Raw genomic sequence first — 14,788 nt, 5'->3', positions numbered from 1 at the left:
TTACAGTTCATCACAGTTCATCACAACAAGTACAAAAAAAGTGGGTGAAATTTGTGACCAGATTTGACTAAGAGACTGCCATCGTTCTTGTGCAAAGTTCCCATGTTTGAAAAATCATCGTCATCGGTTCTGGATTTTTTAGTGTATAATAACTTGCAGGCGTTGGCTGTTTTACATGCAAGATCACAGTCATTTGTGATCTTAACGACATGAAACCCATAGCAAAAATATCAGACCCGCTTTGCAATGCATTGTGAGCTTGTAGATCGACTAGTTTCATAGTTACGGTATTCCTCTCAGAGTCTCTCTCTCTCTCTCTCTCTCTCTCTCTCGCTCTGCTCCCTCCCTCTGTCATTCAGCATGTCCCCTCTCTCCTTGGCCTGGTCCCAGGTGCATGCTGGGAGCTGTGGACTGCTCCTTTATCAACACAGGGCCAGGTGCACCCTGGGAGCCTCCTGCCTGCCCTTTATCAGCGCAGAGGTGTAGTGTGTGTGTGTGTGTGTGTGTGTGTGTGTGTGTGTGTGTGTGCGTGTGCGTGTGCGCGTGCGCGCGTGCGTGTATACTTACTTATACTTATACAATACTTGTGAGGGCCAAATATACTTAATACACATATCGAATTTGATTTTATGTTATGTTATGTTAAGTTATGGAACTTTTTTTTCTTATATGCTTACACTCAGTTGAGGTAAGGATTAGGAATAGTCATTTAATTTTAGATGTTATGTTTAGAGGTTGGATTTATAGTTGCGTGCTGGTGTTGTGCAACAAAAATGTACATCTCTATCTACAAGCTCACAACATGTCATGCTACAGCACGTTGTAAGCTTGTAGATAGGTGACTTTATAGCTTTCGGTTAGAGTCAAGAATGGCAAAAAAGAGCAAAGAAATGCATTCATTCGTAAAACGTGCGTCCGTGTGTGTGTGGGTGCATGCGCGCGCGCATGCGCCCATAGACACGCTTACATGCCGTCATTCCAGTGTGTATCAAAGCGCTGGCGAGCGCACATGTGAACAAAGTGGACTTCAACCCCCCTCCCGTGGGGGACATGGGGGTCCCTGCCACTTCAAAGAGTTTTGGGGCCCCGTGGTGCCAGCCTGCCCGCTGAGTAGGAAATCCTGTTTAAGTTGCAGGGGCCCTGGGGTTGGCACAGGATGTTGGCTAAACAATAGTTAGCCTTGCGCTTGCACATACAGCCAACACCCAGCACTCACATCCTCGCACCACACTACTACTGAACTGTAAACACTTTGACTACAACTATGTAAACCATGCAGTGTCTGGTTCTGCATTGGTTTCCATTGGTTTGCAGGTTCTGGAAAGTTACCACGTGGTCAGGGGCATTCTTCTACTATGAAGCCGTCCTGTTGTCGCGATCTTGGATGCTAGCAGTAACAGCATCAATGCTAGCGAGCTGAAGTTAGGCCAATCCTTGCTCTTATCTAGAAAATGCCAATGTTCCCATCGCGATCACCGGATAATCAGAAATGACCTCCGAACATCGCCGATCTGTTCAAAACCACGGACAGAGGCGCAGTTTCTGAGAAAATACCGTACAAATTAAAGGCTGCGGCTTAAACAGAAGCTAATGGCTATGGAGCAACAGACACAGTGCGGGCGGTGTGTCTACAGGGACCGGAGCCATTCCAAAAAATGAAACACAGCGAGGCTTTCTTATAGCGATATCAAACACCTTAAGACGAGCCTACTCGTCATGCGTAATTAATTTATAGGATGAGTATAACTGTGATTAGCACCAAATGTGTTAATATGGAAGGTTCTAAGCTTCCTACTGGAAAAGAGCTATGCCTGACTGGCTGGCTGGCTGGCTGGCTGGCTGGCTGGCTGACTGGCTGGCTGGCTGGCTGGCTGGCTGGCTGGCTGACTGACTGACTGACTGACTGGCTGGCTGGCTGGCTGGCTGACTGGCTGGCTGGCTGGCTGGCTGGCTGGCTGGCTGGCTGACTGACTGACTGGCTGGCTGGCTGGCTGGCTGGCTGGCTGGCTGACTGACTGACTGACTGGCTGGCTGGCTGGCTGGCTGACTGGCTGGCTGGCTGGCTGGCTGGCTGGCTGGCTGGCTGACTGACTGACTGACTGGCTGGCTGGCTGGCTGGCTGGCTGGCTGGCTGGCTGACTGGCTGGCTGGCTGGCTGGCTGGCTGGCTGGCTGGCTGGGCGACTGACTGAGTAATGGTGCAGATACCTAGGCATAGCGAGGCGATTTCTTTCAAACAGCGGAAATCCCATTGCGTTGTGAGATTGACGGCATGCCAGGCGAGGAGGGCATTATAAAGTTCAGGTCGTCTCAACTTTATGCAAAATGCGGCCAATTAGATTGTTGTATGTAACAAGATGTAGCTATAGCAACCACGTAGCAACCATTCGGTGACAAATGGATGGTTGCTATATTGACAGAAAGGAGATGAAGCTTTTTTCATGGACGTTATTCACAGATGGATAAACAATAATAGCTCACGGTAAGAAATCAATGTGGGTATGTTTCATTCAGGTGTTTCTGTGTGCCAGCATTACGTTAACTGTAGGAGTCTGAAATATTCCCCTGGGTTAATATTACCTTCAGCTCTTGCAGGGTAGGGTACCCACTACCCATCTGTAAAGAAGAGAGCATGACAGGTTAGGGTACCCATCTGTAAAGAAGAGAGCATGACAGGGTAGGGTACCCATCTGTAAAGAAGAGAGCATGACAGGGTAGGGTACCCACTACCCATCTGTAAAGAAGAGAGCATGACAGGTTAGGGTACCCATCTGTAAAGAAGAGAACATGACAGGGTAGGGTACCCATCTGTAAAGAAGAGAGCATGACAGGGTAGGGTACCCATCTGTAAAGAAGAGAACATGACAGGGTAGGGTACCCATCTGTAAAGAAGAGAGCATGACAGGGTAGGGTACCCATCTGTAAAGAAGAGAACATGACAGGGTAGGGTACCCATCTGTAAAGAAGAGAACATGACAGGGTAGGGTACCCATCTGTAAAGAAGAGAGCATGACAGGTTAGGGTACCCATCTGTAAAGAAGAGAACATGACAGGGTAGGGTACCCATCTGTAAAGAAGAGAACATGACAGGGTAGGGTACCCATCTGTAAAGAAGAGAGCATGACAGGGTAGGGTACCCATCTGTAAAGAAGAGAGCATGACAGGGTAGGGTACCCATCTGTAAAGAAGAGAGCATGACAAACTGACTAGCTGACTACCTAATGGTCGTGCAATCAGTGTTGATTTCGTCGACGAAAAGTCTATGACGAAAAATGTTTGTCGACGACCTTTTTTCACTGACGAAAACTAAATTGAAACTAAATGGAAACTAAGCTATGATGACTAAAACTAAGACTAAATAGTCAGTTTTGTCAACCAATGAATGACTAAAATGTTAGGAAGGGACTAGTGGACAAGAGATCCAGTTTAGTAAAAGACACAAGCCATTTTACACTTGGTTGCATGCTGAAAATAGCCGATCTACAAGCTTACAACGCGTCGCAGTGCGACGCGCTGTGAGCTTGTATACGTCTTTTTCAAAAAGTGTAAAATCAGCCATTACGACGGCATCAAGGCCCGCCAAAATACATTTTAGTCAACTAAATCAACTGTAGATTTAGTCGACTAAAATCTTATGACATTTAGTCGACTAAAACTAGACACTAAAACATTCCAGGTGACTAACTAAATGAAAACTATTCAAAAGACTATGACTAAAACTAAAATAAAAATGTGCTGCCAAAATCAACACTGCAGGTCAATGTCAACATGTTAACATGTTGTAGATGCATGTAACAATATAAAATACGGCTTTTAGCCGTGCATGTGTTCGGAAGAATTACACAGTAATGGAAGCTGCTAAACAAGGACAAATGAAAGATGTTTAATTATTCAGTGTTTGGCTGACCAATGTGGTGCACTGGATTATATCTGGGGTTATTTGCAAATGGGCTGCATTCAGCTGATATGCTGTGATCTCATCACAAAGTGAAACGCCAAACAGTTTTACGCCCTCTGCGAAGCCAACGCAACGGAAAAGGGGTGAAAAAATGAAGATGGATGAGGGTAGGATGGTCGGGGATTACGGATTGAGCTTTCAAAGATACTAGCGTTAAGGGGGGGGGGGGGGGGGGGGGGGGGGGAGGGGGGGTAGAGAGAGAGAGAGAGTTTCTCCTCTGTGTTCCAGTTCCTGTTGAGACTCATTGTAGTAGATGGTCTGGGAATTATATGTCTATTACAAAGTGTTTCTTTTGTTTAAATAAACAAGAACAGGCTGGAACAAAATGCAGGGCTGAGACAGTTGGTTCTCCGACGGGTGCTCAAACCACGGAGTCGGAGACCACATCCTGGAAGGCAGCAGACTCCCTTATAGTGGATAATATTGGCACAGGAGGTGGAGCAGCTGTCTGGGAACCGTATAGGTCCCTGGTTAGATTCCCATCCCCCCCTTTCTGGCTTTGTGTCAAAGTGTCATTGAGCAAGAGACTGATCCCTGAAGTCTGATTCATAATTAGCTGTGTGCCGGTGTTGCATATTGAAAATAGCAGAGATATTATGCTATAATTCATGTCAAAAATAGGCTGTTGTGTCGGCAATGTGGCAATGTGTCGTGAAAGCCAGACATTGTGAGCTTGTAGATCTGCTATTTTCAAAAGATTGTTATCCATTTTATACATTTGAAAATGAAAACTTGTGAAATGGGACATTCTGAATAATTAGTACTTTCTACTTTTGTTACTTTATGTACAGTACATTTTGATGCCAATACTTTTGTTACTCAAGTCAATTTTGAATTCCGGACTCTTACTTAACAGTAGAGCATTACTACATTGCAGTATTGATACTTTTACTTACGTAAGAAATGTGAGTAGGCCTACTTTCCCCACCACCGCAGTGTGTGCTTCTAGATGGGCTCTTTTCGGCACATGACACTGCCGTACGACAGAGTATAAATTTACATTAGGATTCCTCACGTATCACAGCCTCTATAAAGATATCCATAAAGCTGTGCTTGAGCTGCGAATGAAAGACACAGGTGATGGCGGCTAATATACAGTCAGACGGTCACACAGTCAGTCAACCCGTCTGTCAGTCAGCCACATAGACAGGCAGGCAGACGCACGGGGAGAGCAAAAAGAAATGAGCCCACAAAACTTAATATACCTTTGAATATTGGATGGCTTGCAGATTAATATAACTTTTTTTTTACGGTCCGTGGGGTTCAGATGGGAATACTTTTATTCTAAATCTAGTCTCTAGATTTATACCTGCACACCCTCTGCCTCCATTGGTATGCAAAGCACACAAGGACACTCTCAAGGCAAGAGCTATAAAATACACCCTCTTCTCTTCTCTTCTCTTCTCTTCTCTTCTCTTCTCTTCTCTTCTCTTCTCTTCTCTTCTCTTCTCTTCTCTTCTCTTCTCTTCTCTTCTCCTCTTGTGTCTCTCATCTCCCATCGCTCTACCCTGTCCTGCATGTCCTCTCCTGCATTGGAAAGGGCAGGCCCTCTCCTCATCATCCTTTCCTCCCTCTTCTATCACAGCTAGCTCTTTCCTCCTCCCCCTTTTGTCTTCTTTGCCACCTACTACTTTCAACTCTTGTGTCATCTCCCATATTCCTATATAAGGGGAGAAGGCAAAGTCCCTTCCACTCCTCTCCTTCTCTCTCCATGTCTCCCATGTCTCTCCATGTCTCCTTCTCTCTCCAAGGAGGCACGGCAGCAGACATCCTTTGCCGGTAATAACTTTTTATAATATTCGCTCTTTGAGCAACAAGATGAATGAACTGGTCGCTGAAGTTAAATACGACAACGAGTTCAGACAGAGCAACCTCATCTGTTTTACAGAGAGCTGGTTGAAAGAGGAGATGTCAGACCCAAATCTGCCGGGTTGCACAATGATACAGGCTGTAAGAGACATTAATATGTCACGGAAATCTATTGGCGGTGGCTTGTGTGTCTACATGGATACACGCTGGGCTACCCCGTATACCGTTCGGGAACGGGTATGCACACATGACTATATGAAATCCTGCAGTGGTCTCATTTCGTCCCTTCTACCTCCCAAGATAAGAGATTACAATCATACTGGCTTATGTACCTGGGCCGGACTTTGTGGGGGCTGCGGCCAGTATAGCCGAGAGCTACAACAACGCTCTGTCCCGCGCAGTTTACCAACCCGTTCTGCTGCTCACGGACTTTAACTCTTGTGAACTGTCCGATCACCTGCCCACTCTACACCAGTACGTGAACTGTCTGATCACCTGCCCACTCTATACACCAGTACATGGACTGTCCGATCACCTGCCCACTCTACACCAGTACGTGAACTGTCCGATCACCTGCCCACTCTACACCAGTACGTGGACTGTCCGATCACCTGCCCACTCTATACACCAGTACGTGAACTGTCCGATCACCTGCCCACTCTATACACCAGTACGTGAACTGTCTGATCACCTGCCCACTCTATACACCAGTACGTGAACTGTCCGATCACCTGCCCACTCTACACCAGTACGTGAACTGTCCGATCACCTGCCCACTCTATACACCAGTACGTGAACTGTCTGATCACCTGCCCACTCTATACACCAGTACGTGAACTGTCCGATCACCTGCCCACTCTACACCAGTACGTGAACTGTCCGATCACCTGCCCACTCTACACCAGTACGTGAACTGTCTGATCACCTGCCCACTCTATACACCAGTACGTGAACTGTCCGATCACCTGCCCACTCTACACCAGTACGTTAACTGTCCGATCACCTGCCCACTCTACACCAGTACGTGAACTGTCTGATCACCTGCCCACTCTATACACCAGTACGTGAACTGTCCGATCACCTGCCCACTCTACACCAGTATGTGAACTGTCCGATCACCTGCCCACTCTACACCAGTATGTGAACTGTCCGATCACCTGCCCACTCTACACCAGTATGTGAACTGTCCGATCACCTGCCCACTCTACACCAGTATGTGAACTGTCCGATCACCTGCCCACTCTACACCAGTATGTGAACTGTCCGATCACCTGCCCACTCTACACCAGTATGTGAACTGTCCGATCACCTGCCCACTCTACACCAGTACGTGAACTGTCCGATCACCTGCCCACTCTACACCAGTACGTGGACTGTCCGATCACCTGCCCACTCTACACCAGTACGTGGACTGTCCGATCACCTGCCCACTCTACACCAGTATGTGAACTGTCCGATCACCTGCCCACTCTACACCAGTACGTGGACTGTCCGGCCCGCCTGGCACGCACCCTGGATAAGTGTTATGGCAACATACCAGACGCCTATAAATCCATCTGCAGGCCTGCCTTGGGGAAGTCTGACCATAACGTCATACATCTACTCCCATGATACAGGGCTAAACTGAGGCGGGAAAAGACAGTGACCAAGGAAATAGTGACCTGGACAGAGGACTGTAGAGAGGAAATGAGATGCGAGTTGGAAACGACTGACTGGCTATTTCTTAACTCATGTGACACCCCTCATGAACTGATTGACACTTTTACATCCTATCTGTTGTTTAATGAAAGTAAAATCATGCAAACTAAAATTGTCAGAATATTCCCGAATAACAACTTATGGATGTCTAGGGATCTGAAGGGTTGCATTTGTGAGAAAAAACGGGCTTGGTAATGGTAATGTTGAGTTAGTTAAAGAAAAAAGATGTGGATTAAGATCTAAACTGAGAAAAGCAAAAATAGATTACAAAGATACAGTTGAGTACCAATACTTTTCAGGGAACGCCAAGAAAGCATGGGAAGGTCTAAATGTGATGATGGTCAGGGAAACTAAGCAAAAGCGTGCTCACACCCCTCTCCATCTTTTGCTATTGATCTAAATATATTTTTAGATATATCGTTTTGATAAGAATGACTTCAGTGCTGAGCGTGATAGTGTGTGTAGGTCCATTCCGGAGTATGTCCCTATTTCACTCAGTGAAAATTGAATTGTAGCTAGCCTTTCCTGTTTTAAGCCCAACGTGGCCCCTGGGCCAGAGGGCCTTAGAGGTAGAGTGTTGAAATAAAATGTTCATGAAATTAAAGGTATTGTGTTGAAGCTATTCCAGTATTTGTTTGACTCTCTAACAATGCCCAATTTATGGAAAATGTCTTGTATTTTGCCAAAGACAAATTACAGCGATGGTTTCTAACAGCTAGATCATCTCCAATTTGCTTATAAAAGCCAGAGAGGAACTGATGATGCAACTATATCAGCCTGTTTAACACCCTGTCAAAGCATCTCCCATCCCACTTTGCCAGGGTCATTTTTATTGATTTTACCTCTGCTTTCAACAGCATGCAGATACACACCCTCTGAGACTCATTGACATAGGGGTAAATGGAGGTATTGTCAATATTGTCAGAGACTTCCTCTCTGACCGTCCTCAACAGGTCTGTGTTAATGATACTCTGTCCGACAACACTGGTGCTCTGCAGGGGATTACCTTATCCCCCTTACTTTTCTCCTTGTACACAAATGAATTCCAGTTAGACCGGGATATGTTTAATTTGTTGCGAAAGTATGCGGATGATATGGCCACGGTTGCCTTACTGAAGAAGGGGGACACAGCGGGGGAGGAAGCATACAGACTCAGAGTACATGTGTCATCTCTTCAGAACTGGTGTGATAAAAGCTCATTGGGGATCAATGTGACAAAAACAAAATAACTTGTCATTCATAAAAAGGAACCTATGCAGTCTATTAGTGGATAGATAGTGGAGGCACATTAGGCACATATATTGACAGCAAACTCAATTTCAGTGAAAATACTGACCAGATTTTTAAAACTTGTAACCATGCTATGCAAGCTAAACTCCTTTAGAGTGAGCAAGCATATCATGGAAACATTCTATAAGAACCTGATAGAGGGAATCTTGACTTTTAACATGGCAATGTGGTATATGGCAATCTTAATGTAAAAGGAAGAAGCAAGCTGCAGCGAATAGTGAACCTAGCCTCAAAAATCATTGGGAAGAGACAGAAACAATTAAGTTGTATCTACAAGGAAGTACTTCGGGAAAGAAAAGCTGTCAAGCTAGCAAATGACCCCTCTCATCCAGTTCGAACTACTTCCCTCTGGTAGACGCCTGGTACAAAGTACAAAAAGCTAACCGTAACATCTTTAAAAATTCCTTCACTCCTAATGCCATTAGGGCACTAAATGATGAATGTCTCGCTAGATTTGTTTTTAATGTATTTGCCACTGTTGTCCTGCATTTTTGCCATGAAGATAATTGTGTAAGTGTTGTTGCTGTTTGTTTTTACTGTTGTTTGAGACCGAAGACAAATCTCCACACGTGGACAATAAATTTAACTAACTAACTAACTAACTAACTAACTAACTAACTAACTAACTAACATCACCTACTGTCCTCTGCAAGAGGCTGTCACCTCTGCAAGAGCTTGGAGGAAAGGGACGAGAGAGAGAGAGAGAGCATATGAAAAATAGGGATATTGTAATTGGGCCTCGACTGTTCTCATTTCACGTTTTTCTTGTTCTTTTTCTTTCATCGCGGGCAGCGGCTGTCATGCGTGACAGCAATTACGGTGTGTTTCCAAGACGTCGCGGCCGTGCAGGCACAACTTGCTAGAGCTGGTTGGGGGGCCCCGGACCCCCGGAGCGAGGGGGGGGGGGGGGGGGGGGGGGGGATTTTCTTTTTACTTCAGACCTCATGCTATACCCCGCAAGGCATATAGACAATTGAGGCAAAGTCTGACGCATGAGAGAGGTGAGTGAGACACCGATCAGAGAGCTGCACAAAAGAAACATGGAGACAGAACGCAGCGAGGAGCGAGACAGACAAGAGAATGAGCTCGGGAACCAGAAATATGAGAGAGAGAGAGAGGGGGAGAGAGAGGGAGAGAGGGAGAGAGAGAGAGAGAGAGAGAGAGAGAGAGAGAGAGAGAGAGAGAGAGAGAGAGAGAGAGAGAGAGAGAGAGAGAGATCCATAGAAGTTAGGGTGTGGGGGTCATGGGGGAATTGATTCCTGCAATTCTAAGAGTGAGACTCTACCCTGCTGCCAAAAGTTATATTTTGAGATGGAAACCTTTGCCGTATAGGGTGGCGTTAAGGAAAGGCCAAAGCCACAGGGTCAAGTGAATCACTAGGGTTCATTCATCCCATGGGGAGCTTGAAGGTGCTCAGCCACAATTCCATGGCAATCCAACTGGGACTTTCCCCAGATATCTTGTGTTATACATCACCCTGCCTCATTTCAAGCTTGCGGGTCTGCTATGCTTTTGATGTGTGACACAGTATGATCAAGTAGGTTAGAACATGTGGAGATGAGAGGTTTCTGTCAGATATAGTGATAATATAATTCTATGAAAAAAAGGAAACTGATATTCACATATCAAAAGTTGTCCGTTATCTGTCGCCCTACCAGCTAGCAGGCCTAGGCTAAAAGTCCAACTGTGTGTCAGCACCCATGCATGCAATGAAATGTTTTCATCTCTCTTTATTGTTGCTGTTTATCTCCCTGTACCAACACAACAATATTTTTCTCACAGTCTGTACACGGCTGTACTCCTATACAGAGTTTGGGTGAAAAGCCATTATTTTGAAGAAAGCTCTGTACACAATTGTGCACCCTGGGCTCTGGAAATGCTATTACTTAGTTCCCACCTATACAGTACATGCTCCCAAGGGAGCCACTTGTATAGTTCTCCTGTGAATGCATTTACATTATCTTCATTGTCATTGCATTAGACATGCACCGAAACCTTATCAGACAGCAACCTGCTCCGAATGCAGTAGCAGCTTTTAACACACTATACAAAGTATTTAGTATAATATATTAAATACAATTTATAGGAAACAGTATCAGCCATAACTCCAAACCTACAACCTCTAAACTTAACCTATACTCCCCAAATTGTTTCAAATTCTACTTCTAATATTGCAGTAATAAAGTCCGTACACGCACGTATGCGCGCGCACCTAGAGCGAGGCCCTCTCCGAGGCACTCTCATAGCAGCATGCGGGTGGGTGTATAGTTGAAAGGCAGCTGCGGTATGCTCTGTACATTCTGAAAGGCCACTGCTGCAAGCTTAAAAGCACGTGTGGAGGAACATTCGCATGCAGGTACCAGTAGCTCTATGCCTCCTGCAGGATGACACATGATGCGTCACACACACACACGCGCGCACACACACGCACGTACTGTACTTGTGAGGACCAGATGTCCCCCGCACAAGTATTATAGAATTCGATTTCTAGGATATGTTTAATCATTAAAAAAATGTTTTAGAGATAGTTTTAGACACACTTTAGACACATGTGACACAGACACAGAAACACACATGTGCACAAGTTGTCACCTCATTCACATGTGCGGAGACACACCTTCAGACACACCTTTAAAGTGGCGATTAGCCTGCTGTCCCTGCTGTCACCCTCACTTTTGGCTTCATCACAGGCAGTCCTTGTCGCCTCCTCGCTTCAAGAAAGAAACTGCAGGCTGCCCAGAGATTCAGTGCAGTCAGATAGACTGAGATGCAGGACAAAGGTTTTTCCTTGGCCTCTATGGAATGTGCGTGCAACATTTCACGCCCATCGGTCCAGTTATACATAAAAACTACTATAGCTCCACCATGAGGCAGATTTGAACATTTTCAAGTGGCATTTCTTCATGAGCCTATAAGTATAGTGGGCATGTGCTTTCAAAGTTTCACGGAACGGAAATTGCACGCTGCATCATTCGCATTTAGTTCAAAACGGACCAATCCTGCAAACTATGGAAGCCAATGTTGCCAATCAGGATGGACTATGAAACATATTGGACAGATCTGTCTTTCATGATCGCATAACTATAGAGATACTACTGATTTGTGTGATGTTTGAACAAAATCTGTAGGAGTAATACAATAAAAGGTTTTGCAAAAATCAGCATTAGCAACAGTTTCGCTGCGATCCGGTCAACGGTGATTAGCTGCTCGCAGATGGACACACACACACACACACACACACACACACACACACACACACACACACACACACACACACACACACACACACACACATACACACAAACAAACAAACACAAAACATAGTCTCGGCCACGTATTCGGCCTGGGGGAGGCAGTAAAGCCAATTGGCCTAAATTGGTGAGCATTTGTATGTGTTGTTGTTGTTAGTGAGCCATGCACCACCCACCCAGCTCAGTCACAAAGCTCTCTGATGAGAGTCTATTCTTATTCTATCCTGAATTTCTCTGCCGGCTAGCTGTTAGCATTCATGAAGTTCCCAGTGCCACCATACGTGTTCACTTTAAGAGAAGGAGTTTGGCCACCCCCGCCCCCCCACACACACTCAACACACACACTTTAGTATCATTGGCACAAGCACACACTGTTTACCTCTCGCCAGAAACGTTCACATGCCGGTACAAAGGCCCAAATTACATCTGAATTTTGGATGGCAGAAGATCCACCATGGACAGATCTCCTAGCTGGATTCAGATTTATGGAGGTTTGAAAATACTGCTTGTAACCGATTTAAACGGAGATCAGATTTTACGTCCCGTAGCTCGTGGTGACGGGGCATTGCCATAGCAACCGGACCAATGTTAAAAGCTGCCGTGGGGCACAACCATTATATACACAGAGTATACGTTGGGGTCCGTATATATACGGACCTGGGAGAAAAAGAGTTAGAGCCACTAATCCAAACCGACCAGGCGGTAGATATTGTCTTTGTAAAATGGCCCTGGGAAACCCAGTTAGTTTTATGTACACATTATTTTAATCCAGTCTTCTTATTTTGATCATAAGACCCAATTACTGAATGTCAGTCTCCTTCGGAATATGCATGAAACTGATTTACTACGACACTATGGCATATGATATTAGGAGTCCAACTGGTTCTCAAATGTTTTATTTGCTAAAAAAAACCCTTAACTCTGAGAGTGTACAAATACACCATTTGACCAAAAAGGTGTACAAATGGACACTTTTTTGGTCATTGGTCATCTCTTCATGTGTATTATTGTCCGCTCATTTTGTATGTCCGATTGTCCGTGGCAAAAATGTAATGTTGACAAAAATGTCCACCACAAGCCAACATGGTGATGACCCCCTGCATGGCTAGTGTCTGGTGCAGCGGAGAAGGTGCATGGGATGAGGCAGAGAGAGCTAGGAGGACAGAGATGGGACAGAACACCCTGTCCCTGCAGGTCTTCACCACTAAAAGAACACAGATAAAACACGACCTCCCCCCCTCCTCCTCCTCTTCCTCCTCTTCCTCCTCCTCCTCCTCCTCCTCTTCCTCTTCCTCTTCCTCCTCCTCCTCCTCCTCCCCACTGGTTTTAGTTAAGTGGCTTGTGTGCCAGAGAACCAGTGATGAATAACCTGCGGACCTCTGCATTTAATTATGCCTCCCCTCCCTCGGCCCTGGGTCTCATTTTATTTTTCTGCCCTACTTTTTTGTGTTACTTTTCTTTTTTTCCTTAAGCGTGCATAATCATTTCATATGATATCATCTGCTTAATGTGCTATTTTACCATACAGTTAAATACGGGCTATAAATCTGACTCGGTTGTCCTTTTAATAGATGTGGGGCCTACACCCCCCGCCTCTCTCTCTCTCTCTCTCTCTCTCTCTCCCTCTCCCTCTCTCTCTCTCTGTCTCTCTCTCTGTCTCTCTCTCTCTCTCTCTCTCTCTCTCTCTCTCTCTCTCTCCCTCTCCCTCTCTCTCTGTCTCTCTCTGTCTCTCTCTCTGTCTCTCTCGCAATAATGTGTGCATTAGGTTAGTGGCAGGTTAGAATCGTCTGAATACTGACCACTGAGCTCAATCACAGACCGCTGTCTATGTCAATTCAAAGGCTCAGATCACCATGCTCATATCAATCGGCTTGCTTTTGTGCCGTATCCAGCTATGTAAACAAACACACAATGCCATCTCAGGGATGTTTTTGAAAACATTCAAAGTGAGAAATAGATGATGCAGTAACTGGAAATTGATTCTGTTTGATCAATACTTCCCATGTGGTACCATGATTCATTTGTGCTCAAAATGCATCCCATGCAACCAAGACAATACTCCCTATCTCACGCACACAGTGCAGGGAGTATAGAGCTTAGAGATGCGAGTGTTGCCACTGTCCCAGCCTTAAGCCCTAACCACACCAGAGGGTCGCCATGCAACTCCTTACAACACGCAACTCCTTGCAACTACTTGCAACCATTATTCCCAATGGCATGTTGCAAGGAGTTGCATTGGTGTGGTTTGTTTTGTTGCAAGGAGTTGCAAGGAGTTGCAGCCGGTGTGACCAATCACAACACTTGTTTCATACATGGAGAATGTAAACAGATTTGTAAAGCGTTCCAGCAATAGGACCTACAGCGTAGGCCTTGCCCAGTGTGTGCCTTGCCTGACGTAACATCTTGCCCTCGCTCTTGCCAGCGTTTCCCATGTTTCCTATGTTGACACACACACACACACACACACACACACACACACACACACACACACACACACACACACACACACACACACACACACACACACACACACACACACGCATGCCTGCACTCTCTGTGAGTTGAATGAACACAGCCAACATCTCCAACATCACCCAAGGACTTGTTAATTAGCGTCACGGCATCTGTCCCGGAGAAGAACCCACACACGTACACACACACAAAAAGAGAGAAAAATATGCACAAAGACATAATTTAACACATATATTCTGTGATCACCTTCCCTCCCAAGACAGCAGCCGTAGCAACAGATGCCTCCCCCACATAAGACCCCCGTACCCATC

This window comes from Electrona antarctica, assembly GCF_951216825.1.
Source record: "Electrona antarctica genome assembly, chromosome: 23".
In the NCBI taxonomy this organism is placed as follows: Eukaryota; Metazoa; Chordata; class Actinopteri; order Myctophiformes; family Myctophidae; genus Electrona; species Electrona antarctica.
This window is presented reverse-complemented; position numbering follows the sequence as displayed.